Here is a 22,657-nt window from a genome sequence, read left to right as displayed (position 1 = left end):
TAATGTTGGCTAAGGGCGACTAGGGAATGGAGGCCCCATGTCAAAAAAGGCTCAACTCAAAGATTGGAGCCCTAATGTTGGCAAAAGGCGACTAGGGAATGGAGGCCCTATGTCTAAAAGGCTCAACTCAGGTATTGGAGCCCTAATGTTGGCAGAAAAGGCGACTAGGGAGTAGAGGCCCCATGTCTAAAAGGCTCAACTTAGGGATTGGAGCCTTAATGTTGACAAAAGGCGACTAGGGAATGGAGGTCCTATGTCTAAAAGGCTAAACTCAGGGATTGGAGCCATAATGTTGGCAGAAAAGGCGACTAGGGAATGGAGGCCCCGTGTTTAAAAGGCTCAACTCAAGGATTGGATCCCTAATATTGGTAGAAAAGGCGACTAGGGAATGGAGGCCCTATGTCTAAAAGGCTCAACTCAAAGATTGAAGCCCTAATATTCGCAAAAGGCGACTAGGGAATGGTGGCCTTAAGTCTAAAAGGCTCAACTCAGGGATTGGAGTCCTAATGTTGGCGAAAGGCGGCTAGGGAATGGAGGCCCTATGTCTAAAAAGGCTCAACTCATGGATTGTAGCCCTAATGTTGGCAAAAGGCGACTAGGGAATGGAGGCCCTATGTCTAAAAAGGCTCAACTCAGGGATTGGAGCCCTAATGTTGGCAAAGGGCGACTAGGGAATGGAGGCCCCATGTCTAAAAAGGCTCAACTCAAAGATTGGAGCCCTAATGTTGGCAAAAGGCGACTAGGGAATGGAGGCCCTATGTCTAAAAGGTTCAACTCAGGTATTGGAGCCCTAATGTTGGCAGAAAAGGCGACTAGGGAATAGAGGCCCTATGTCTAAAAGGCTCAACTCAGGGATTGGAGCCTTAATGTTGACAAAAGGCGACTAGGGAATGGAGGTCCTATGTCTAAAAGGCTAAACTCAGGGATTGGAGCCCTAATGTTGGCAGAAAGGGCGACTAGGGAATGGAGGCCCCGTGTCTAAAAGGCTCAACTCAAGGATTGGAGCCCTTATATTGGTAGAAAAGGCGACTAGGGAATGGAGGCCCTATGTCTAAAAAGGCTCAACTCAAGGACTGGAGCCATAATGTTGGAAAAAGGCGACTATGGAATGGAGGCCCTATGTCTAAAAGGCTCAACTGTGGGATTGGAGCCCTAATGTTGGCAAAGGGCGACTAGGGAATTGAGGCCCCATGTCTAAAAAGGCTCAACTCAAAGATTGGAGCCCTAATGTTGGCAAAAGGCGACTAGGGAATGGAGGCCCTGTGTCTAAAAGGCTCAACTCAGTTATTGGAGCCCTAATGTTAGCAGAAAAGGCGACTACGGAATAGAGGCCCCATGTCTAAAAGGCTCAACTCAGGGATTGGAGCCCTAATGTTGGCGAAAGGCGGCTAGGGAATGGAGGCCCTATGTCTAAAAAGGCTCAACTTAGGGATTGGAGCCCTAATGTTGGCAGAAAAGGCGACTAGGGAATGGAGGCCCCGTGTCTAAAAGGCTCAACTCAAGGATTGGAGCCCTAATATTGGTAGAAAAGGCGACTAGGGAATGGAGGCCCTATGTCTAAAAAGGCTCAACTTAGGGATTGGAGCCCTAATGTTGGCTAAGGGCGACTAGGGAATGGAGGCCCCATGTCAAAAAAGGCTCAACTCAAAGATTGGAGCCCTAATGTTGGCAAAAGGCGACTAGGGAATGGAGGCCCTATGTCTAAAAGGCTCAACTCAGGTATTGGAGCCCTAATGTTGGCAGAAAAGGCGACTAGGGAGTAGAGGCCCCATGTCTAAAAGGCTCAACTCAGGGATTGGAGCCTTAATGTTGACAAAAGGCGACTAGGGAATGGAGGTCCTATGTCTAAAAGGCTAAACTCAGGGATTGGAGCCATAATGTTGGCAGAAAAGGCGACTAGGGAATGGAGGCCCCGTGTTTAAAAGGCTCAACTCAAGGATTGGATCCCTAATATTGGTAGAAAAGGCGACTAGGGAATGGAGGCCCTATGTCTAAAAGGCTCAACTCAAAGATTGAAGCCCTAATATTCGCAAAAGGCGACTAGGGATTGGAGTCCTAATGTTGGCGAAAGGCGGCTAAGGAATGGAGGCCCTATGTCTAAAAAGGCTCAACTCAGGGATTGTAGCCCTAATGTTGGCAAAGGGCGACTAGGGAATGGAGGCCCTATGTCTAAAAAGGCTCAACTAAGGGATTGGAGCCCTAATGTTGGTAAAAGGCGACTAGGGAATGGAGGCCCTATGTCTAAAAGGTTCAACTCAGGTATTGGAGCCCTAATGTTGGCAGAAAAGGCGACTAGGGAATAGAGGCCCTATGTCTAAAAGGCTCAACTCAGGGATTGGAGCCTTAATGTTGACAAAAGGCGACTAGGGAATGGAGGTCCTATGTCTAAAAGGCTAAACTCAGGGATTGGAGCCCTAATGTTGGCAGAAAGGGCGACTAGGGAATGGAGGCCCCGTGTCTAAAAGGCTCAACTCAAGGATTGGAGCCCTTATATTGGTAGAAAAGGCGACTAGGGAATGGAGGCCCTATGTCTAAAAAGGCTCAACTCAAGGACTGGAGCCATAATGTTGGAAAAAGGCGACTATGGAATGGAGGCCCTATGTCTAAAAGGCTCAACTGTGGGATTGGAGCCCTAATGTTGGCAAAGGGCGACTAGGGAATTGAGGCCCCATGTCTAAAAAGGCTCAACTCAAAGATTGGAGCCCTAATGTTGGCAAAAGGCGACTAGGGAATGGAGGCCCTGTGTCTAAAAGGCTCAACTCAGTTATTGGAGCCCTAATGTTAGCAGAAAAGGCGACTACGGAATAGAGGCCCCATGTCTAAAAGGCTCAACTCAGGGATTGGAGCCCTAATGTTGGCGAAAGGCGGCTAGGGAATGGAGGCCCTATGTCTAAAAAGGCTCAACTTAGGGATTGGAGCCCTAATGTTGGCAGAAAAGGCGACTAGGGAATGGAGGCCCCGTGTCTAAAAGGCTCAACTCAAGGATTGGAGCCCTAATATTGGTAGAAAAGGCGACTAGGGAATGGAGGCCCTATGTCTAAAAAGGCTCAACTCAGGGACTGGAGCCATAATGTTGGAAAATGGCGACTAGGGAATGGAGGTCCTATGTCTAAAAGGCTCAACTCAGGGATTGGAGCCCTAATATTGGTAGAAAAGGCGACTAGGGAATGGAGGCCCTATGTCTAAAAAGGCTCAACTCAGGGACTGGAGCCATAATGTTGGCAAAAGTCGACTAGGTAATAGAGGCCCTATGTCTAAAAGGCTCAACTCAGGGATTGGAGCCCTAATGTTAGCAAAGGGCGACTAGGGAATGGAGGCCCCATGTCTAAAAAGGCTCAACTCAAAGATTTGAGCCCTAATGTTGGCAAAAGGCGACTAGGGAATGGAGGCCCTATGTCTAAAAGGTTCAACTCAGGTATTGGAGCCCTAATGTTGATAGAAAAGGCGACTAGGGAATAGAGGCGCCATGTCTAAAAGGCTCAACTTAGGGATTGGAGCCTTAATGTTGACAAAAGGCGACTAGGGAATGGAGGTCCTATGTCTAAAAGGCTAAACTCAGGGATTGGAGCCCTAATGTTGGCAGAAAAGGCGACTAGGGAATGGAGGCCCCGTGTCTAAAAGGCTCAACTCAAGGATTGAAGCCCTAATATTGGTAGAAAAGGCGACTAGGGAATGGAGGCCCTATGTCTAAAAAGGCTCAACTCAGGGACTGGAGCCATAATGTTGGCAAAAGGCGACTAGGGAATGGAGGCCCTATGTCTAAAAGGCTCAACTCAGGGATTGGAGCCCTAATGTTGGCAAAGGGCGACTAGGGAATGGAGGCCCCATGTATAAAAAGGCTCAACTCAAATATTGGAGCCCTAATGTTGGCAAAAGGCGACTAGGGAATGGAGGCCCTATGTCTAAAAGTCTCAACTCAGTTATTGGAGCCCTAATGTTGGCAGAAAAGGCGACTACAGAATAGAGGCCCCATGTCTAAAAGGCTCAACTCAGGGATTGGAGCCCTAATGTTGGCGAAAGGCGGCTAGGGAATGGAGGCCCTATGTCTAAAAAGGCTCAACTCAGGGACTGGAGCCATAATGTTGGCAAAAGTCGACTAGGGAATAGAGGCCCTATATCTAAAAGGCTCAACTCAGGGATTGGAGCCCTAATGTTGGCAAAGGGCGACTAGGGAATGGAGGCCCCATGTCTAAAAAGGCTCAACTCAAAGATTGGAGCCCTAATGTTGGCAAAAGGCGACTAGGGAATGGAGGCCCTATGTCTAAAAGGTTCAACTCAGGTATTGGAGCCCTAATGTTGGCAGAAAAGGCGACTAGGGAATAGAGGCCCCATGTCTAAAAGGCTCAACTCAGGGATTGGAGCCTTAATGTTGACAAAAGGCGACTAGGGAATGGAGGTCCTATGTCTAAAAGGCTAAACTCAGGGATTGGAGCCCTAATGTTGGCAGAAAAGGCGATTAGGGAATGGAGGCCCCGTGTCTAAAAGACTCAACTCAAGGATTGGAGCCCTTATATTGGTAGAAAAGGCGACTAGGGAATGGAGGCCCTATGTCTAAAAAGGCTCAACTCAGGGACTGGAGCCATAATGTTGGAAAATGGCGACTAGGGAATGGAGGCCCTATGGCTAAAAGGCTCAACTCAGGGATTGGAGCCCTAATGTTGGCAAAGGGCGACTAGGGAATGGAGGCCCCATGTCTAAAAATGCTTAACTCAAAGATTGGAGCCCTAATGTTGGCAAAAGGCGACTAGGGAATGGAGGCCCTGTGTCTAAAAGGCTCAACTCAGTTATTGGAGCCCTAATGTTGGCAGAAAAGGCGACTACGGAATAGAGGCCCCATGTCTAAAAGGCTCAACTCAGGGATTGGAGCCCTAATGTTGGCGAAAGGCGGCTAGGGAATGGAGGCCCTATGTCTAAAAAGGCTCAACTCAGGGATTGGAGCCCTAATGTTGGCAGAAAAGGCGACTAGGGAATGGAGGCCCCGTGTCTAAAAGGCTCAACTCAAGGATTGGAGCCCTAATATTGGTAGAAAAGGCGACTAGGGAATGGAGGCCCTATGTCTAAAAAGGCTCAACTTAGGGATTGGAGCCCTAATGTTGGCTAAGGGCGACTAGGGAATGGAGGCCCCATGTCTAAAAAGGCTCAACTCAAAGATTGGAGCCCTAATGTTGGCAAAAGGCGACTAGGGAATGGAGGCCCTATGTCTAAAAGGCTCAACTCAGGTATTGGAGCCCTAATGTTGGCAGAAAAGGCGACTAGGGAGTAGAGGCCCCATGTCTAAAAGGCTCAACTCAGGGATTGGAGCCTTAATGTTGACAAAAGGCGACTAGGGAATGGAGGTCCTATGTCTAAAAGGCTAAACTCAGGGATTGGAGCCCTAATGTTGGCAGAAAAGGCGACTAGGGAATGGAGGCCCCGTATTTAAAAGGCTCAACTCAAGGATTGGATCCCTAATATTGGTAGAAAAGGCGACTAGGGAATGGAGGCCCAATGTCTAAAAAGGCTCAACTCAGGGATTGAAGCCCCAATATTGGTAAAGGGTGACTAGGGAATGGAGGCCCTATGTCTAAAAAGGATCAACTAAGGGATTAGATCCCTAATGTTGGCAAAAGTCGACTAGGGAATGGACTCCCCATGTCTAAAAAGGCTCAACTCAGGGATTGGAGCCGTAATGTTTGCAAAAGGCGACTGGGGAATGGAGGCCCTATGTCTAATAAGGCTCAACTCAGGGATTGGAGCCCTAATGTTGGCAGAAAAGTTGACTAGGGAATAGAGGCCCCATGTCTAAAACGTTCAACTAAGGGATTGGAAACTTAATGTTGGTAAAAGGCGACGAGGGAATGGAGGCCCTATGTCTAATAAGGCTCAACTCAGGGATTGGAGCCATAATGTTGGCAAAAAGACGACTAGGGAATGGAGGCCCTATGTCTAAAAGGCTCAACTCAGGGATTGGAGCCCTAATGTTGGCAAAGGGCGACTAGGGAATGGAGGCCCCATGTCTGAAAAGGCTCAACTCAAAGATTGGAGCCCTAATGTTGGCAAAAGGCGACTAGGGAATGGAGGCCCTATGTCTAAAAGGTTCAACTCAGGTATTGGAGCCCTAATGTTGATAGAAAAGGCGACTAGGGAATAGAGGCGCCATGTCTAAAAGGCTCAACTTAGGGATTGGAGCCTTAATGTTGACAAAAGGCGACTAGGGAATGGAGGTCCTATGTCTAAAAGGCTCAACTCAGGGATTGGAGCCCTAATGTTGGTAGAAAAGGCGACTAGGGAATGGAGGCCCCGTGTCTAAAAGGCTCAACTCAAGGATTGGAGCCCTAATATTGGTAGAAAAGGCGACTAGGGAATGGAGGCCCTATGTCTAAAAAGGCTCAACTCAGGGACTGGAGCCATAATGTTGGCAAAAGTCGACAAGGTAATGGAGGCCCTATGTCTAAAAGGCTCAACTCAGGGATTGGAGCCCTAATGTTGGCAAAGGGCGACTAGGGAATGGAGGCCCCATGTCTAAAAAGGCTCAACTCAAAGATTGGAGCCCTAATGTTGGCAAAAGGCGACTAGGGAATGGAGGCCCTATGTCTAAAAGGTTCAACTCAGGTATTGGAGCCCTAATGTTGGCAGAAAAGGCGACTAGGGAATAGAGGCCCCATGTCTAAAAGGCTCAACTCAGGGATTGGAGCCTTAATGTTGACAAAAGGCGACTAGGGAATGGAGGTCCTATGTCTAAAAGGCTAAACTCAGGGATTGGAGCCATAATGTTGGCAGAAAAGGCGACTAGGGAATGGAGGCCCCGTGTCTAAAAGGCTCAACTCAAGGATTGAAGCCCTAATATTGGTAGAAAAGGCGACTAGGGAATGGAGGCCCTATGTCTAAAAAGGCTCAACTCAGGGACTGGAGCCATAATGTTGGCAAAAGGCGACTAGGGAATGGAGGCCCTATGTCTAAAAGGCTCAACTCAGGGATTGGAGCCCTAATGTTTGCAAATGGCGACTAGGGAATGGAGGCCCCATGTCTAAAAAGGCTTAACTCAAATATTGGAGCCCTAATGTTGGCAAAAGGCGACTAGGGAATGGAGGCCCTATGTCTAAAAGGCTCAACTCAGTTATTGGAGCCCTAATGTTGGCAGAAAAGGCGACTACAGAATAGAGGCCCCATGTCTAAAAGGCTCAACTCAGGGACTGGAGCCATAATGTTGGCGAAAGTCGACTAGGGAATAGAGGCCCTATGTCTAAAAGGCTCAACTCAGGGATTGGAGCCCTAATGTTGGCAAAGGGCGACTAGGGAATGGAGGCCCCATGTCTAAAAAGGCTCAACTCAAAGATTGGAGCCCTAATGTTGGCAAAAGGCGACTAGGGAATGGAGGCCCTATGTCTAAAAGGTTCAACTCAGGTATTGGAGCCCTAATGTTGGCAGAAAAGGCGACTAGGGAATAGAGGCCCCATGTCTAAAAGGCTCAACTCAGGGATTGGAGCCTTAATGTTGACAAAAGGCGACTAGGGAATGGAGGTCCTATGTCTAAAATGCTAAACTCAGGGATTGGAGCCCTAATGTTGGCAGAAAAGGCGATTAGGGAATGGAGGCCCCGTGTCTAAAAGACTCAACTCAAGGATTGGAGCCCTTATATTGGTAGAAAAGGCGACTAGGGAATGGAGGCCCTATGTCTAAAAAGGCTCAACTCAGGGACTGGAGCCATAATGTTGGAAAAAGGCGACTAGGGAATGGAGGCCCTATGTCTAAAAGGCTCAACTCAGGGATTGGAGCCCTAATGTTGGCAAAGGGCGACTAGGGAATGGAGGCCCCATGTCTAAAAAGGCTCAACTCAAAGATTGGAGCCCTAATGTTGGCAAAAGGCGACTAGGGAATGGAGGCCCTATGTCTAAAAGGCTCAACTCAATTATTGGAGCCCTAATGTTGGCAGAAAAGGCGACTACGGAATAGAGGCCCCATGTCTAAAAGGCTCAACTCAGGGATTGGAGCCCTAATGTTGGCGAAAGGCGGCTAGGGAATGGAGGCCCTATGTCTAAAAAGGCTCAACTCAGGGATTGGAGCCCTAATGTTGGCAGAAAAGGCGACTAGGGAATGGAGGCCCCGTGTCTAAAAGGCTCAACTCAAGGATTGGAGCCCTAATATTGGTAGAAAGGCGACTAGGGAATGGAGGCCCTATGTCTAAAAAGGCTCAACTTAGGGATTGGAGCCCTAATGTTGGCTAAGGGCGACTAGGGAATGGAGGCCCCATGTCTAAAAAGGCTCAACTCAAAGATTGGAGCCCTAATGTTGGCAAAAGGCGACTAGGGAATGGAGGCCCTATGTCTAAAAGGCTCAACTCAGGTATTGGAGCCCTAATGTTGGCAGAAAAGGCGACTAGGGAGTAGAGGCCCCATGTCTAAAAGGCTCAACTCAGGGATTGGAGCCTTAATGTTGACAAAAGGCGACTAGGGAATGGAGGTCCTATGTCTAAAAGGCTAAACTCAGGGATTGGAGCCCTAATGTTGGCAGAAAAGGCGACTAGGGAATGGAGGCCCCGTGTTAAAAAGGCTCAACTCAAGGATTGGATCCCTAATATTGGTAGAAAAGGCGACTAGGGAATGGAGGCCCTATGTCTAAAAGGCTCAACTCAAATATTGAAGCCCTAATATTCGCAAAAGGCGACTAGGGAATGGTGGCCTTAAGTCTAAAAGGCTCAACTCAGGGATTGAAGTCCTAATGTTGGCGAAAGGCGGCTAGGGAATGGAGGCCCTATGTCTAAAAAGGCTCAACTCAGGGATTGTAGCCCTAATGTTGGCAAAAGGCGACTAGGGAATGGAGGCCCTATGTCTAAAAAGGCTCAACTAAGGGATTGGAGCCCTAATGTTGGTAAAAGGCGACTAGGGAATGGAGTCCCCATGTCTAAAAGGCTCAACTCAGGGATTTGAGCCCTAATATTGGAAGAAAAGGCGACTAGGTAATGGAGGCCCTATGTCTAAAAGGCTCAACTCAGGGATTGGAGCCCTAATGTTGGCAAAAGGCAACTAGGGAATGGAGGCCCTATGTCTAAAAAGCTCAACTCAGGGATTGGAGCTCTAATGTTGGCAAAAAGCGACTAGGGAATGGAGGCCATATGTCTAAAAGGCTTAACTCATGGATTGGAGCCCTAATGTTGGCAAAAGGCAACTAGGGAATGGAGGCCCTATGTCTAAAAAGCTCAACTCAGGGATTGGAGCTCTAATGTTGGCAAAAAGCGACTAGGGAATGGAGGTCATATGTCTAAAAGGCTTAACTCATGGATTGGAGCCCTAATGTTGGCAAAAGGCGACTAGGGAATGGAGGCCCTATGTCTAAAAAGGCTGAACTCAGGGATTGAAACCCTAATGTTGGGAAAAGGAGACTAGGGTATGGAGGCCATATGTCTAATAAGGCTCAACTCACGGATTGGATCCATAATGTTGGCAAAAGATGACTAGGGAATGAAGGCCATATGTCTAAAAGGCTCAACTAAGAGATTGGAGCCCTAATATTGGCAAAGGGCGACTAGGGAATGGAGGCCCTATGTCTAAAAAGGGTCAACTCAGGGATTGGAGCCATAATGTTGGCAAAAGGCTATTAGGGAATGGAGGCTCTATGTCTAATAAGGCTCAACTTAGGGATTGGAGCCCTAATGTTGGCAGAAAAGGTGAATAGGGAATGGAGGCCCTATGTCTAAAAAGGCTCAACTCAGGGATTAGAGCCCTAATGTTGGCAAAAGGCGACTAGGGAATGGAGGCCCTATGTCTAAAAAGCTCAACTCAGGGATTGGAGCCCTAAAGTTGGCAAAAAGCGACTAGGGAATGGAGGCCATATGTCTAAAAGGCTTAACTCAGGGATTGGAGCCCTAATGTTGGCAAAAGGCGACTAGGGAATGGAGGCCCTATGTCTAAAAAGGCTGAACTCAGGGATTGAAACCCTAATGTTGGAAAAAGGCGACAAGGGTATGGAGGCCCTATGTCTAATAAGGCTCAACGCAGGGATTGGATCCATAATGTTGGCAAAAGACGACTAGGGAATGAAGGCCCTATGTCTAAAAGGCTCAACTCAGAGATTGGAGCCCTAATATTGGCAAAGGGCGACTAGGGAATGGAGGCCCTATGTCTAAAAAGGCTCAACTCAACGATTGGATCCCTAATGTTGGCAAAAGGCGACTAGGGAATGGAGGCCCTATGTCTAAAAGGCTCAGCTCAAGGATTGAAGCCCTAATGTGGGCAGAAAAGGCGACTAGAGAATAGAGGCCCCATGGCTAAAACGCTCAACTAAGGGATTGGAGCCTTAATGTTGGTAAAAGGCGACTAGGGAATGGAGGCCCTATGTCTAATAAGGCTCAAATCAGGGATTGGATCCCTAATGTTGGCAAAAGACGACTAGGGAGTGGAGGCCCTATGTCTAAAAGGCTCAACTAAGGGATTGGATCCTTAATGTTGGCAAAGGGTGACTAGGGAATGGAGGCCCCATGTCTAAAAAGGCTCAACTCAGGGATTGGAGCCCTAATGTTGGCAAAAGGCGACTAGGGAATGGAGGCCCTATGTCTAAAAAGGCTCAACTCAGGGATTGGAGCCCTAATGTTGGCAAAAGGCGACTAGGGAATGGAGGCCCTATGTCTAAAAAGGCTCAACTCAGGGATTGGAGCCCTAATGTTGGCAAAAGGCGACTAGGGAATGGAGGCCCTATGTCTAAAAAGGCTCAACTCAGGGATTGGAGCCCTAATGTTGGCAAAAGGCGACTAGGGAATGGAGGCCCTATGTCTAAAAAGGCTCAACTCAGGGATTGGAGCCCTAATGTTGGCAAAAGGCGACTAGGGAATGGAGGCCCTATGTCTAAAAAGGCTCAACTCAGGGATTGGAGCCCTAATGTTGGCAAAAGGCGACTAGGGAATGGAGGCCCTATGTCTAAAAAGGCTCAACTCAGGGATTGGAGCCCTAATGTTGGCAAAAGGCGACTAGGGAATGGAGGCCCTATGTCTAAAAAGGCTCAACTCAGGGATTGGAGCCCTAATGTTGGCAAAAGGCGACTAGGGAATGGAGGCCCTATGTCTAAAAAGGCTCAACTCAGGGATTGGAGCCCTAATGTTGGCAAAAGGCGACTAGGGAATGGAGGCCCTATGTCTAAAAAGGCTCAACTCAGGGATTGGAGCCCTAATGTTGGCAAAAGGCGACTAGGGAATGGAGGCCCTATGTCTAAAAAGGCTCAACTCAGGGATTGGAGCCCTAATGTTGGCAAAAGGCGACTAGGGAATGGAGGCCCTATGTCTAAAAAGGCTCAACTCAGGGATTGGAGCCCTAATGTTGGCAAAAGGCGACTAGGGAATGGAGGCCCTATGTCTAAAAAGGCTCAACTCAGGGATTGGAGCCCTAATGTTGGCAAAAGGCGACTAGGGAATGGAGGCCCTATGTCTAAAAAGGCTCAACTCAGGGATTGGAGCCCTAATGTTGGCAAAAGGCGACTAGGGAATGGAGGCCCTATGTCTAAAAAGGCTCAACTCAGGGATTGGAGCCCTAATGTTGGCAAAAGGCGGCTAGGGAATGGAGGCCCTATGTCTAAAAAGGCTCAACTCAACGATTGGAGCCCTAATGTTGGCAAAAGGCGACTAGGGAATGGAGGCCTTATGTCTAAAAGGCTCAACTCAGGGATTTCAGCCCTAATGTTGACAGAAAAGGCGACTAGAGAATAGAGGCCCTATGTCTAAAATGCTCAACTCAGGGATTGGAGCCTTAATGTTGGTAAAAGGCGATTAGGGAATGGAGGCCCTATGTCTAATAAGGCTCAACTCAGGGATTGGATCCCTAATGTAGCAAAAGATGACTAGGGAATGGAGGCCCTATGTCTAAAAGGCTCAACTCAGGGATTGGAGCCCTAATGTTGGCAAAGGGCGACTAGGGAATGGAGGCGCCATGTCTAAAAAGGCTCAACTCAAAGATTGGAGCCCTAATGTAGGCAGAAAAGGCGACTAGGGAATAGAGGCCCCATGTCTAAAAGGCTCAACTCAGGGATTGGAGCCTTATTGTTGGCAAAAGGCGACTAGGGAATGGAGGCCCTATGTCTAAAAGGCTCAACTCAGGGATTGGAGCCCTAATGTTGGCAGAAAAGGCCACTAGGGAATGGAGGCCCCGTGTCCAAAAGGCTTAACTCAGGGATTTGAGCCCTAATATTGGTAGAAAAGGCGACTAGGGAATGGAGGACCTTTGTGTAAAAGGCTCAACTAAGGGATTGGGACCCTAATGTTGGCAAAAGGAGACTAGAGAATGGAGGCCCCATGTCTAAAAGGCACAACTCAGGGATTGGAGCCCTAATGTTGGCAAAAGGCGACTAAGGAATGGAGGCCCTATGTCTAAAAGGCTCAACACAAAGATTGAAGCCCTAATGTTCGCAAAAGGTGACTAGGGAATGGAGGCCCTAAGTCTAAAAGGCTCAACTCAGGGATTATAGCCCTAATGTTGGTGAAAGGCGGCTTGGGAATGGAGGCCCTATGTCTAAAAAGGCTGAACTCAGGGATTAGAGACCTAATGTTGGCAAAAGGCGTCTAGGGAATGGATGCCCTATGTCTAAAAAGGCTGAACTCAGGGATTGGAGCCCTAATGTTGGCAAAAGGGGACTAGGGAATGGAGTCCCCATGTCTAAAAGGCTTAACTCAGTGATTTGAGCCCTAATATTTTAAGAAAAGGCGACTAGGTTATGGAAGCTCTATGTCTAAAAGGCTTAACTCAGGGATTGGAACCCTAATGTTGGCAAAAGGCAACTAGGGAATGGAGGCCCTATTTCTAAAAAGGCTCAACTCAAGGATTGGAGCCATAATGTTGGCAAAAGGCGACTAGGGAATGGAGGCCCTATGTCTAATAAGGCTCAACTCAGGGATTGGAGCTCTAATGTTGGCAGAAAAGGCGACTAGGGAATAGAGGCCCCATGTCTAAAAGGCTCAACACAGGGATTGGAGCCTTAATGTTGGCAAAAGGCGACTAGGGAATGGAGGCCCTATGTCTAAAAGGCTCAACTCAGGGATTGGAGCCCTAATATTGGCAGAAAAGGCGACTAGGGAATGGAGGCCCTGTGTCTAAAAGGCTCAACTCAGGGATTTGAGCCCTAATATTGACAAAAGACGACTAGTGAATGGAGGCCCTATGTCTAAAAGGGTCAACTCAAAGATTGAAGCCCTAATGTTCGCAAAAGGCGACCAGGGAATGGAGGACCTAAGTCTAAAAGGCTCAACTCAGAGATTGAAGCCCTAATGTTGGCGAAAGGCGGCTAGGGAATGGAGGCCCTATGTCTAAAAAGGCTCAACTCAGGGATTGGAGCCCTAATGTTGGCAAAAGGCCACTAGGAAATGGAGTCCCCATGTCTAAAAGGCTCAACTTAGGGATTTGTGCCCTAATATTGGAAGAAAAGGCGACTAGGTAATTGAGGCCCCGTGTCTAAAGGCTTAACTCAGGGATTGGAGCCCTAATATTGGTAGAAAAGGCGACTAGGGAATGGAGGCCCTTTGTGTAAAAGGCTCAACAAAGGGATTGGGGCCCTAATGGTGGAAAAAGGAGACAAGGGAATGGAGGCCCCATGTCTAAAAGGCACAACTCAGGGATTGGAGCTCTAATGTTGGCAAAAGGCGACTAGGGAATGGAGGCCCAATGTCTAAAAGGCTCAACACAAAGATTGAAGCCCTAATGTTCGCAAAAGGCGACTAGGGAATAGAGGCCCTAAGTCTAAAAGGCTCAACTCTGGGATTGGAGCCATAATGTTGGCGAAAGGCGGCTAGGGAATGGAGGCCCGATGTCTAAAAGGCTCAACTCAGGGATTGGAGCCCTAATGTTGGCAGAAAAGGTGACTAGGGAATGGAGGCCCCGTGTCTAAAAGGCTGAACTCAAGGATTGAAGCCCTAATATTGGTAGAAAAGGCGAGTAGGGAATGGAGGCCCTTTGTCTAAAAGGCTTAACTAAGGGATTGGAGCTCTAATGTTGGCAAAAGGCGACTAGGAAATGGAGTCCCCATGTCTAAAAGGCTCAAATCAGGGATTTGAGCCCTAATATTGGAAGAAAAGGCGACTAGGTAATTGAGGCCCCGTGTCTAAAAGGCTTAACTCAGGGATTGGAGCCCTAATATTGGTAGAAAAGGCGACTAGGGAATGGAGGCCCTTTGTGTAAAAGGCTCAACTAAGGGATTGGGGCCCTAATACTGGCAAAAGGAGACAATGGAATGGAGGCCCCATGTCTAAAAGGCACAACTCAGGGATTAGAGCTCTAATGTTGGCAAAAGGCGACTAGGGAATGGAGGCCCTATGTCTAAAAGGCTCAACACAAAGATTGAAGCCCTAATGTTCGCAAAAGGCGACTAGGGAATAGAGGCCCTAAGTCTAAAAGGCTAAACTCAGGGATTGGAGCCATAATGTTGGCAAAAGGCGACTAGGGAATGGAGGCCCTATGCCTAATAAGGCTCAACTCAGGGATTGGAGCCCAAATGTTGGCAGAAAAGGCGACTAGGGAATGGAGGCCCCATGTCTAAAAGGCTCAACTTAGGGATTGGAGCCTTAATGTTGGCAAAAGGCGACTAGGGAATGGAGGCCCTATGTCTAAAAGGCTCAACTAAGAGATTGGAGCCCTAATATTGGCAAAGGGCGACTAGGGAATGGAGGCCCTATGTCTAAAAAGGCTCAAATCAACGATTGGAGCCCTAATGTTGGCAAAAGGCGACTAGGGAATGGAGGCCCTTTGTCTAAAAGGCTCAACTCAGGGATTGGAGCCCTAATGTGGGCAGAAAAGGCGACTAGAGAATAGAGGCCCCATGTCTAAAACCCTCAACTCAAGGATTGGAGCCTTAATGTTGGTAAAAGGCGACTAGGGAATGGAGGCCCTATGTCTAATAAGGCTCAACTCAGGGATTGGATCCCTAATATTGGCAAAAGACGACTAGGGAATGGAGGCCCCATGTCTAAAAAGGCTCAACTCAAAGATTGGAGCCCTAATGTTGGCAAAAGCCGACTAGGGAATGGAGGCCCTATGTCTAAAAGGCTTAACTCAGGTATTAGAGCCCTAATGTTGGAATAAAAGGCGACTAGGGAATGGAGGCCCCATGTCTAAAAGGCACAACTCATGGATTGGAGCCCTAATGTTGGCAAAAGGCGACTAGAGAATGGAGTCCCTATGTCTAAAAGGCTCAACTCAAAGATTGAAGCCCTAATGTTCGCAAAAGCCGACTAGGGAATGGAGGCCCTAAGTCTAAAAGGCTCAACTCAGGGATTGGAGCTCTAATGTTGGCGAAAGGCGGCTAGGGAATGGAGGTCCAATGTTTAAAAAGGCTCAACTCAGGGATTGGAGCCCTAATGTTGGTAAAAGGAGACTAGGGAATGGAGGCCCTATGTCTAAAAAGGCTCAACTAAGGGATTAGATCCCTAATGTTGGCAAAAGTCGACTAGGGAATGGAGTCCCCATGTCTAAAAGGCTCAACTCAGGGATTTGATCTCAAATATTGGAAGAAAAGGCGACTAGGTAATGGAGGCCCTATGTCTAAAAGGCTCAACTCAGGGATTGGAGCCCTAATGTTGGCCAAAGGCAACTAGGGAATGGAGGCCCTATGTCTAAAAAGGCTCAACTCAGGGATTGGAGCGGTAATGTTGGCAAAAGGCGACTAGGGAATGGAGGCCCTATGTCTAATAAGGCTCAACTCAGGGATTGGAGCCCTAATGTTGGCAGAAAAGGTGACTAGGGAATGGAGGCCCTATGTCTAAAAAGGATCAACTCAGGGATTGGAGCCCTAATGTTGGAAAATGGCGACTAGGGAATGGAGGCCCTATGTCTAAAGCGCTCAACTCTGGGATTGGAGCCCTAATGTTGGCAAAAAGCGACTAGGGAATGGAGGCCATATGTCTAAAAGGCTTAACTCAGGGATTGGAGCCCTAATGTTGGCAAAAGGCGACTAGGGAATGGAGCCCCTATGTCTAAAAAGGCTGAACTCAGGGATTGGAGCCCTAATGTTGGCAAAAGGCGACTAGGGTATGGAGGCCCTATGTCTAATAAGGCTCAACTCAGGGATTGGATCCATAATGTTGGCAAAAGACGACTAGGGAATGGAGGCCCTATGTCTAAAAGGCTCAACTCAGGGATTTGAGTCCTAATATGGGTATAAAAGGCGACTAGGGAATGGAGGCCCTTTGTCTTAAAGGCTCAACTAAGGGATTGCGGCCCTAATGTTGGCAAAAGGAGACTAGGGAATGGAGGCCCCATGTCTAAAAGACACAACTCATGGATTGGAGCCCTAATGTTGGCAAAAGGCGACTAGAGAATGGAGTCCCTATGTCTAAAAGGCTCAACTCAAAGATTGAAGCCCTAATGTTCGCAAAAGGCGACTAGGGAATGGAGGCCCTAAGTCTAAATGGTTCAACTCAGGTATCGGAGCCCTAATGTTGGCGAAAGGCGGGAAGGGAATGGAGGCCCAATGTCTAAAAAGGCTCAACTCAGGGATTGGAGCCCCAATATTGGTAAAAGGTGACTAGGGAATGGAGGCCCTATGTCTAAAAAGGCTCAACTAAGGGATTAGATCCCTAATGTTGGCAAAAGTCGACTAGGGAATGGAGTCCCCATGTCTAAAAAGGCTCAACTCAGGGATTGGAGCCGTAATGTTGGCAAAAGGCGACTGGGGAATGGAGGCCCTATGTCTAATAAGGCTCAACTAAGGGATTGGAGCCCTAATGTTGGCAGAAAAGGTGACTAGGGAATAAAGGCCCCATGTCTAAAACGCTCAACTAAGGGATTGGAAACTTAATGTTGGTAAAAGGCGACGAGGGAATGGAGGCCCTATGTCTAATAAGGCTCAACTCAGGGATTGGAGCCATAATGTTGGCAAAAGACGACTTGGGAATGGAGGCCCTATGTCTAAAAGGCTCAACTCGGGGATTGGAGCCCTAATGTTGGCAAAGGGCGACTAGGGAATGGAGGCCCCATGTCTAAAAAGGCTCAACTCAAAGATTGGAGCCCTAATGTTGGCAAAAGGCGACTAGGGAATGGAGGCCCTATGTCTAAAAGGCTCAACTCAGGTATTGGAGCCCTAATGTTGGCAGAAAAGGCGACTAGGGAATAGAGACCCCATGTCTAAAAGGCTCAACTCAGGGATTGGAGCCTTAATGTTGACAAAGGGCGACTAGGGAATGGAGGTCCTATGTCTAAAAGGCTCAACTCAGGGATTGGAGCCCTAATGTTGGCAGAAAAGGCGACTAGGGAATGGAGGCCCCGTGTCTAAAAGGCTTAACTCATGGATTGGAGCCCTAATGTTGGCAAAAGGCGACTAGGGAATGGAGGCCCTATGTCTAAAAAGATCAACTCAGGGATTGGAGATCTAATGTTGGCAAAAAGCGACTAGGGAATGGAGGCCATATGTCTAAAAAGCTAAACTCAGGGATTGGAGCCCTAATGTTGGCAAAAGGCGACTAGGGAATGGAGGCCCTATGTCTAAAAAGGCTGAACTTAGGGATTGAAGCCCTAATGTTGGCAGAAAAGGCGACTAGGGAATAGAGTCCCCATGTCTAAAAGGCTCAACTCAGGGATTGGAGCCTTAATGTTGACAAAAGGCGACTAGGGAATGGAGGTCCTATGTCTAAAAGGCTCAACTCAGGGATTGGAGCCCTAATGTTGGCAGAAAAGGCGACTAGGGAATGGAGGCCGCGTGTCTAAAAGGCTTAACTCATGGATTGGAGCCCTAATGTTGGCAAAAGGCGACTAGGGAATGGAGGCCCTATGTCTAAAAAGCTCAACTCAAAGATTGAAGCCCTAATGTTCGCAAAAGGCGACTAGGGAATGGAGGCCCTAAGTCTAAATGGTTCAACTCAGGTATTGGAGCCCTAATGTTGGCGAAAGGCGGGAAGGGAATGGAGGCCCAATGTCTAAAAAGGCTCAACTCAGGGATTGGAGCCCCAATATTGGTAAAAGGTGACTAGGGAATGGAGGCCCTATGTCTAAAAAGGCTCAACTAAGGGATTAGATCCCTAATGTTGGCAAAAGTCGACTAGGGAATGGAGTCCCCATGTCTAAAAAGGCTCAACTCAGGGATTGGAGCCGTAATGTTGGCAAAAGGCGACTGGGGAATGGAGGCCCTATGTCTAATAAGGCTCAACTAAGGGATTGGAGCCCTAATGTTGGCAGAAAAGGTGACTAGGGAATAAAGGCCCCATGTCTAAAACGCTCAACTAAGGGATTGGAAACTTAATGTTGGTAAAAGGCGACGAGGGAATGGAGGCCCTATGTCTAATAAGGCTCAACTCAGGGATTGGAGCCATAATGTTGGCAAAAGACGACTTGGGAATGGAGGCCCTATGTCTAAAAGGCTCAACTCGGGGATTGGAGCCCTAATGTTGGCAAAGGGCGACTAGGGAATGGAGGCCCCATGTCTAAAAAGGCTCAACTCAAAGATTGGAGCCCTAATGTTGGCAAAAGGCGACTAGGGAATGGAGGCCCTATGTCTAAAAGGCTCAACTCAGGTATTGGAGCCCTAATGTTGGCAGAAAAGGCGACTAGGGAATAGAGACCCCATGTCTAAAAGGCTCAACTCAGGGATTGGAGCCTTAATGTTGACAAAGGGCGACTAGGGAATGGAGGTCCTATGTCTAAAAGGCTCAACTCAGGGATTGGAGCCCTAATGTTGGCAGAAAAGGCGACTAGGGAATGGAGGCCCCGTGTCTAAAAGGCTTAACTCATGGATTGGAGCCCTAATGTTGGCAAAAGGCGACTAGGGAATGGAGGCCCTATGTCTAAAAAGATCAACTCAGGGATTGGAGATCTAATGTTGGCAAAAAGCGACTAGGGAATGGAGGCCATATGTCTAAAAAGCTAAACTCAGGGATTGGAGCCCTAATGTTGGCAAAAGGCGACTAGGGAATGGAGGCCCTATGTCTAAAAAGGCTGAACTTAGGGATTGAAGCCCTAATGTTGGCAGAAAAGGCGACTAGGGAATAGAGTCCCCATGTCTAAAAGGCTCAACTCAGGGATTGGAGCCTTAATGTTGACAAAAGGCGACTAGGGAATGGAGGTCCTATGTCTAAAAGGCTCAACTCAGGGATTGGAGCCCTAATGTTGGCAGAAAAGGCGACTAGGGAATGGAGGCCGCGTGTCTAAAAGGCTTAACTCATGGATTGGAGCCCTAATGTTGGCAAAAGGCGACTAGGGAATGGAGGCCCTATGTCTAAAAAGCTCAACTCAGGGATTGGAGCTCTAATGTTGGCAAAAAGGGACTAGGGAATGGAGGCCATATGTCCAAAAGGCTTAACTCATGGATTGGAGCCCTAATGTTGGCAAAAGGCGACTAGGGAATGGAGGCCCTATGTCTAAAAAGATCAACTCAGGGATTGGAGCTCTAATGTTGGCAAAAAGCGACTAGGGAATGGAGGCTATATGTCTAAAAAGCTAAACTCGGGGATTGGAGCCCTAATGTTGGCAAAAGGCGACTAGGGAATGGAGGCCCTATGTCTAAAAAGGCAGAACTCAGGGATTGGAGCCCTAATGTTGGCAAAAGGCGACTAGGGTATGGAGGCCCTATGTCTAATAAGGCTCAACTCAGGGATTGGATTCATAATGTATGCAAAAGACGACTAGGGAATGGAGGCCCTATGTCTAAAAGGCTCAACTCAGGGATTGGAGTCCTAATATGGGGAGAAAAGGCGACTAGGGAATGGAGGCCCTTTGTCTTAAAGGCTCAACTAAGGGATTGGGGCCCTAATGTTGGCAAAAGGAGACTAGGGAATGGAGGCCCCATGTCTAAAAGGCACAACTCATGGATTGGAGCCCTAATGTTGGCAAAAGGCGACTAGAGAATGGAGTCCCTATGTCTAAAAGGCTCAACTCAAAGATTGAAGCCCTAATGTTCGCAAAAGGCGACTAGGGAATGGAGGCCCTAAGTCTAAAAGGCTCAATTCAGGAATTGGAGCCCTAATGTTGGCGAAAGGCGGCTAGGGAATGGAGGCCCAATGTTTAAAAAGGCTCAAATCAGGGATTGGAGCCCCAATATTGGTAAAAGGTGACTAGGGAATGGAGGCCCTATGTCTAAAAAGGCTCAACTAAGGGATTAGATCCCTAATATTGGCAAAAGTCGACTAGGGAATGGAGTCCCCATGTCTAAAAAGGCTCAACTCAGGGATTGGAGCCGTAATGTTGGCAAAAGGCGACTAGGGAATGGAGGCCCTATGTCTAAAAGGCTCAACTAAGGGATTGGAGCCCTAATGTTGGCAGAAAAGGCGACTAGGGAATGGAGGCCCCGTGTCTAAAAGGCTCAACTCAAGGATTGGAGCCCTAATATTGGTAGAAAAGGCGACTAGGGAATGGAGGCCCTATGTCTAAAAAGGCTCAACTCAAGGACTGGGGCCATAATGTTGGCAAAAGACGATTAGGGAATGGAGGCCCTATGTCTAAAAGGATCAACTCAGGGATTGGAGCCCTAATGTTGGCAAAGAGCGACTAGGGAATGGAGGCCCCATGTCTAAAAAGGCTCAACTCAAAGATTGGAGCCCTAATGTTGGCAAAAGTCGACTAGGGAATGGAGGCCCTCTGTCTAAAAGGCTCAACTCAGGTATTGGAGCCCTAATGTTGGCAGAAAAGGCGACTAGGGAATAGAGGCCCCATGTCTAAAAGGCTCAACTCAGGGATTGGAGCCTTAATGTTGACAAAAGGCGACTAGGGAATGGAGGTCCTATATCTAAAAGGCTCAACTCAGGGATTGGAGCCTTAATGTTGGCAGAAAAGGCGACTAGGGAATGGAGGCCCCGTGTCTAAAAGGCTCAACTCAAGGATTGGAGCCCTAATATTGGTAGAAAAGGCGACTAGGGAATAGAGGCCCTATGTCTAAAAGGCTCAAATCAAGGATTGAAGCCCTAATGTTGGCAAAGGGCGACTAGGGAATGGAGGCCCCATGTCTAAAAAGGCTCAACTCAAAGATTGGAGCCCTAATGTTGGCAAAAGGTGACTAGGGAATGGAGGCCCTATGTCTAAAAGGTTCAACTCAGGTATTGGAGCCCTAATGTTGGCAGAAAAGGCGACTAGGGAATAGAGGCCCCATGTCTAAAAGGCTCAACTCTGGGATTGGAGTCTTAATGTTGACAAAAGGCGACTAGGGAATGGAGGTCCTATGTCTAAAAGGCTAAACTCAGGGATTGGAGCCCTAATGTTGGCAGAAAAGGCGACTAGGGAATGGAGGCCCCGTGTCTTAAAGGCTCAACTCAAGGATTGGAGCCCTAATATTGGTAGAAAAGGCGACTAGGGAATGGAGGCCCTATGTCTAAAAAGGCTCAACTCATGGACTGGAGCCATAATATTGGCAAAAGGCGACTAGGGAATGGAGGCCCTATGTCTAAAAGGTTCAACTCAGGGATTGGAGCCCTAATGTTGGCAAAGGGCGACTAGGGAATGGAGGCCCCATGTCTAAAAAGGCTCAACTCAAAGATTGGAGCCCTAATGTTGGCAAAAGGCGACTAGGGAATGGAGGCCCTATGTCTAAAAGGCTCAACTCAGGTATTGGAGCCCTAATATTGGCAGAAAAGGCGACTAGGGAATGGAGGCCCCGTGTCTAAAAGGCTCAACTCAAGGATTGGAGCCCTAATATTGGTAGAAAAGGCGACTAGGGAATGGAGGCCCTATGTCTAAAAAGACTCAACTCAGGGACTGGGGCCATAATGTTGGCAAAAGACTATTAGGGAATGGAGGCCCTATGTCTAAAAGGATCAACTCAGGGATTGGAGCCCTAATGTTGGCAAAGAGCGACTAGGGAATGGAGGCCCCATGTCTAAAAAGGCTCAACTCAAAGATTGGAGCCCTAATGTTGGCAAAAGTCGACTAGGGAATGGAGGCCCTATGTCTAAAAGGCTCAACTCAGGTATTGGAGCCCTAATGTTGGCAGAAAAGGCGACTAGGGAATAGAGGCCCCATGTCTAAAAGGCTCAACTCAGGGATTCGAGCCTTAATGTTGACAAAAGGAGACTAGGGAATGGAGGTCCTATGTCTAAAAGGCTCAACTCAGGGATTGGAGCCCTAATGTTGGCAGAAAAGGCGACTAGGGAATGGAGGCCCCGTGTCTAAAAGGCTCAACTCAAGGATTGGAGCCCTAATATTGGTAGAAAAGGCGACTAGGGAATTGAGGCCCTATGTCTAAAAAGGCTCAACTCAGGGACTGGAGCCATAATGTTGGCAAAGGTCGACTAGGGAATAGAGGCCCTATGTCTAAAAGGCTCAACTCAGGGATTGGAGCCCTAATGTTGGCAAAGGGCGACTAGGGAATGGAGGCCCATGTCTAAAAAGGCTCAACTCAAAGATTGGAGCCCTAATGTTGGCAAAAGGTGACTAGGGAATGGAGGCCCTATGTCTAAAAGGTTCAACTCAGGTATTGGAGCCCTAATGTTGGCAGAAAAGGCGACTAGGGAATAGAGGCCCCATGTCTAAAAGGCTCAACTCTGGGATTGGAGTCTTAATGTTGACAAAAGGCGACTAGGGAATGGAGGTCCTATGTCTAAAAGGCTAAACTTAGGGATTGGAGCCCTAATGTTGGCAGAAAAGGCGACTAGGGAATTGAGGCCCCGTGTCTAAAAGGCTCAACTCAAGGATTGGAGCCCTAATATTGGTAGAAAAGGCGACTAGGGAATGGAGGCCCTATGTCTAAAAAGGCTCAACTCATGGACTGGAGCCATAATGTTGGCAAAAGGCGA

The sequence above is a fragment of the Nicotiana sylvestris genome, chromosome 3 (assembly GCF_000393655.2).
Source record: "Nicotiana sylvestris chromosome 3, ASM39365v2, whole genome shotgun sequence".
NCBI lineage: Eukaryota > Viridiplantae > Streptophyta > Magnoliopsida > Solanales > Solanaceae > Nicotiana > Nicotiana sylvestris.
The sequence above is the reverse complement of the archived record's forward strand: the minus strand, read 5'-3'. Positions refer to the sequence as shown.